The following is a 5,486-nucleotide window of genomic DNA, read 5'->3' on the forward strand; positions in this document are numbered from 1 at the left end:
GCCAATCAGATTGTCCGTCGCCTATCTGAACCAATCAGATCGTCCGTCGCCTATCTGAGCCAATCAGATTGTCCGTCGCCTATCTGAGCCAATCAGATTGTCCGTCGCCTATCTGAGCCAATCAGATTGTCCGTCGTCTATCTGAGCCAATCAGATTGTCCGTCGCCTATCTGAGCCAATCAGATTGTCCGTCGCCTATCTGAGCCAATCAGATTGTCCGTCGCCTATCTGAGCCAATCAGATTGTCCGTCGCCTATCTGAGCCAATCAGATTGTCCGTCGCCTATCTGAGCCAATCAGATTGTCCGTCGCCTATCTGAGCCAATCAGATTGTCCGTCGCCTATCTGAACCAATCAGATCGTCCGTCGCCTATCTGAGCCAATCAGATTGTCCGTCGCCTATCTGAGCCAATCAGATTGTCCGTCGCCTATCTGAGCCAATCAGATTGTCCGTCGCCTATCTGAGCCAATCAGATTGTCCGTCGCCTATCTGAGCCAATCAGATTGTCCGTCGCCTATCTGAGCCAATCAGATCGTCCGTCGCCTATCTGAGCCAATCAGATCGTCCGTCGCCTATCTGAGCCAATCAGATCGTCCGTCGTCTATCTGAGCCAATCAGATCGTCCGTCGTCTATCTGAGCCAATCAGATTGTCCGTCGCCTATCTGAGCCAATCAGATTGTCCGTCGCCTATCTGAGCCAATCAGATTGTCCGTCGCCTATCTGAGCCAATCAGATTGTCCGTCGCCTATCTGAGCCAATCAGATTGTCCGTCGCCTATCTGAGCCAATCAGATTGTCCGTCGCCTATCTGAGCCAATCAGATCGTCCGTCGCCTATCTGAACCAATCAGATCGTCCGTCGCCTATCTGAACCAATCAGATCGTCCGTCGCCTATCTGAGCCAATCAGATCGTCCGTCGCCTATCTGAGCCAATCAGATCGTCCGTCGCCTATCTGAGCCAATCAGATTGTCCGTCGCCTATCTGAGCCAATCAGATTGTCCGTCGCCTATCTGAGCCAATCAGATTGTCCGTCGCCTATCTGAGCCAATCAGATCGTCCGTCGCCTATCTGAGCCAATCAGATCGTCCGTCGCCTATCTGAGCCAATCAGATCGTCCGTCGCCTATCTGAGCCAATCAGATCGTCCGTCGCCTATCTGAGCCAATCAGATCGTCCGTCGCCTATCTGAGCCAATCAGATCGTCCGTCGCCTATCTGAGCCAATCAGATCGTCCGTCGCCTATCTGAGCCAATCAGATCGTCCGTCGCCTATCTGAGCCAATCAGATTGTCCGTCGCCTATCTGAGCCAATCAGATTGTCCGTCGCCTATCTGAGCCAATCAGATTGTCCGTCGCCTATCTGAGCCAATCAGATTGTCCGTCGCCTATCTGAGCCAATCAGATTGTCCGTCGCCTATCTGAGCCAATCAGATTGTCCGTCGCCTATCTGAGCCAATCAGATTGTCCGTCGCCTATCTGAACCAATCAGATTGTCCGTCGCCTATCTGAACCAATCAGATTGTCCGTCGCCTATCTGAACCAATCAGATTGTCCGTCGCCTATCTGAACCAATCAGATTGTCCGTCGCCTATCTGAACCAATCAGATTGTCCGTCGCCTATCTGAACCAATCAGATTGTCCGTCGCCTATCTGAACCAATCAGATTGTCCGTCGCCTATCTGAGCCAATCAGATTGTCCGTCGCCTATCTGAGCCAATCAGATTGTCCGTCGCCTATCTGAACCAATCAGATTGTCCGTCGCCTATCTGAACCAATCAGATTGTCCGTCGCCTATCTGAGCCAATCAGATTGTCCGTCGCCTATCTGAGCCAATCAGATTGTCCGTCGCCTATCTGAGCCAATCAGATTGTCCGTCGCCTATCTGAGCCAATCAGATTGTCCGTCGCCTATCTGAGCCAATCAGATTGTCCGTCGCCTATCTGAGCCAATCAGATTGTCCGTCGCCTATCTGAACCAATCAGATCGTCCGTCGCCTATCTGAACCAATCAGATCGTCCGTCGCCTATCTGAACCAATCAGATCGTCCGTCGCCTATCTGAACCAATCAGATCGTCCGTCGCCTATCTGAACCAATCAGATCGTCCGTCGCCTATCTGAACCAATCAGATCGTCCGTCGCCTATCTGAGCCAATCAGATCGTCCGTCGCCTATCTGAGCCAATCAGATCGTCCGTCGCCTATCTGAGCCAATCAGATCGTCCGTCGCCTATCTGAGCCAATCAGATCGTCCGTCGCCTATCTGAGCCAATCAGATCGTCCGTCGCCTATCTGAGCCAATCAGATTGTCCGTCGCCTATCTGAGCCAATCAGATTGTCCGTCGCCTATCTGAGCCAATCAGATTGTCCGTCGCCTATCTGAGCCAATCAGATTGTCCGTCGCCTATCTGAGCCAATCAGATTGTCCGTCGCCTATCTGAGCCAATCAGATTGTCCGTCGCCTATCTGAGCCAATCAGATTGTCCGTCGCCTATCTGAGCCAATCAGATTGTCCGTCGCCTATCTGAGCCAATCAGATTGTCCGTCGCCTATCTGAGCCAATCAGATTGTCCGTCGCCTATCTGAGCCAATCAGATTGTCCGTCGCCTATCTGAGCCAATCAGATTGTCCGTCGCCTATCTGAGCCAATCAGATTGTCCGTCGCCTATCTGAGCCAATCAGATTGTCCGTCGCCTATCTGAGCCAATCAGATTGTCCGTCGCCTATCTGAGCCAATCAGATTGTCCGTCGCCTATCTGAGCCAATCAGATTGTCCGTCGCCTATCTGAGCCAATCAGATTGTCCGTCGCCTATCTGAGCCAATCAGATTGTCCGTCGCCTATCTGAGCCAATCAGATTGTCCGTCGCCTATCTGAGCCAATCAGATTGTCCGTCGCCTATCTGAGCCAATCAGATTGTCCGTCGCCTATCTGAGCCAATCAGATTGTCCGTCGCCTATCTGAGCCAATCAGATTGTCCGTCGCCTATCTGAGCCAATCAGATTGTCCGTCGCCTATCTGAGCCAATCAGATTGTCCGTCGCCTATCTGAGCCAATCAGATTGTCCGTCGCCTATCTGAGCCAATCAGATTGTCCGTCGCCTATCTGAGCCAATCAGATTGTCCGTCGCCTATCTGAGCCAATCAGATTGTCCGTCGCCTATCTGAGCCAATCAGATTGTCCGTCGCCTATCTGAGCCAATCAGATTGTCCGTCGCCTATCTGAGCCAATCAGATTGTCCGTCGCCTATCTGAGCCAATCAGATTGTCCGTCGCCTATCTGAGCCAATCAGATTGTCCGTCGCCTATCTGAGCCAATCAGATTGTCCGTCGCCTATCTGAGCCAATCAGATTGTCCGTCGCCTATCTGAGCCAATCAGATTGTCCGTCGCCTATCTGAGCCAATCAGATTGTCCGTCGCCTATCTGAGCCAATCAGATTGTCCGTCGCCTATCTGAGCCAATCAGATTGTCCGTCGCCTATCTGAGCCAATCAGATTCTCCGTCGCCTATCTGAGCCAATCAGATTGTCCGTCGCCTATCTGAGCCAATCAGATTGTCCGTCGCCTATCTGAGCCAATCAGATTGTCCGTCGCCTATCTGAGCCAATCAGATTGTCCGTCGCCTATCTGAGCCAATCAGATTGTCCGTCGCCTATCTGAGCCAATCAGATTGTCCGTCGCCTATCTGAGCCAATCAGATTGTCCGTCGCCTATCTGAGCCAATCAGATTGTCCGTCGCCTATCTGAGCCAATCAGATTGTCCGTCGCCTATCTGAGCCAATCAGATTGTCCGTCGCCTATCTGAGCCAATCAGATTGTCCGTCGCCTATGAGCCAATCAGATTGTCCGTCGCCTATCTGAGCCAATCAGATTGTCCGTCGCCTATCTGAGCCAATCAGATTGTCCGTCGCCTATCTGAGCCAATCAGATTGTCCGTCGCCTATCTGAGCCAATCAGATTGTCCGTCGCCTATCTGAGCCAATCAGATTGTCCGTCGCCTATCTGAGCCAATCAGATTGTCCGTCGCCTATCTGAGCCAATCAGATTGTCCGTCGCCTATCTGAGCCAATCAGATTGTCCGTCGCCTATCTGAGCCAATCAGATTGTCCGTCGCCTATCTGAGCCAATCAGATTGTCCGTCGCCTATCTGAACCAATTTTTTGTGTTTGTGAAAACGGCTCTTTAATCGGGGAAACGGAGCGGGTAGAGCAGGACGGAACGCAGGCATTGACAAACTACAATGACGGACAGGGCAAACAGGTAAGACCAGGACTTAAAATAGGTCATGACTAATCAAAGTAATCGGGCAAAGCAGGAGACGATCAGGGAAGCACACGTGGGTAATCAGGGGGCGTGGCACACACGAGGAGCGGACAAGCCGGGCATATATGTATATCTATATAAAACCTCATTAATGAGGGACAGGGAACAGAACGGACAGACAGAACTGGCACAGGGGAAGGAGCCAGGACAAGACTTGACATAAGACAGGAAAGGCAGAGAAACAGATCAGAAAGGGGGACACGGAGGGAACAGGCAGGACAAAAGGACCGGGAGTGAACGAAGGGAACATCGGGGAAAGAGGAGCAGAAGCCAGAGGGACGAGGGACAAAGAGAGGAGGGACAGAGACAGGAGGAACAAAGCGAGGGGGAGCAGAGGCAGGAGGGACAAAGACGGGAGGCCAGGGAGAGAAGGAGGGGGAACCAAGAGGAGCCCGAGGGAGACCCAGCGGGCGACGGGAGGCAGCCGGAAGGGCTGCAGGCGGCCGGGAGGCCGGAGCCGGAGGTGCCGAGGAGATGGGGTGAGGGACAGACGCAGGGACGAAGGAGGGAGTCGGAGGGGAGACCAGGGAAGGGGACGAAGGAGCTGGAAGGGACCCTGGCGAGGGCAAGGAGAGAGGGGGAGCCGCAGCAGACGGCGACGTCCTCCGACACGCCAGAGCGGGAGGACCAGCAGGCGAATGAGGAGCCGCCGTCGGGGGGCCCGCAGGCAACCGATAAGACGCCGGAGGAGGGACCGAGGCAGGGGGACGAGGCCGCGGAGGGGGACCCGCAGACGACAGCCGACCCGGAGGGCCAGGACCCGCAGGCGCCGACCAAGCCCTAGCGCCGGCGAGGGAGGGCGAGCCAGGGGGCTGGGCGGGTGGGACCCCAGCCGTGCGTCTGTGTCCTCTCCCCTTATGGGACACAGACATAAGGACCCGTGGCCGGGGTCGGGCTCGTCGGGGTGAGGGTACCAGAGTCACAGGGGGAGAAGGGACTGGAGTGGGGCCAGGGACTGGAGCTGCAGGCTGCAGAGGGGGCGCCTGCCCGGGAGCTGCAGGCAGGGAAAGCGCCTCGGACGTGGGCGCGGTAGCTGCAGGCAGCGGAGACGGCTGCTCGGGCTCTGGGGCCGCAGGGGGCACTTATTTTATTATATAAAATAAGTGTCACACAACCGGGGTGACATGCCTTGCCTGCTTGTGGGATGAGGAAGACTCAGGGACTGGAAA

Source organism: Brienomyrus brachyistius, unplaced genomic scaffold, assembly GCF_023856365.1.
Source record: "Brienomyrus brachyistius isolate T26 unplaced genomic scaffold, BBRACH_0.4 scaffold461, whole genome shotgun sequence".
In the NCBI taxonomy this organism is placed as follows: domain Eukaryota; kingdom Metazoa; phylum Chordata; class Actinopteri; order Osteoglossiformes; family Mormyridae; genus Brienomyrus; species Brienomyrus brachyistius.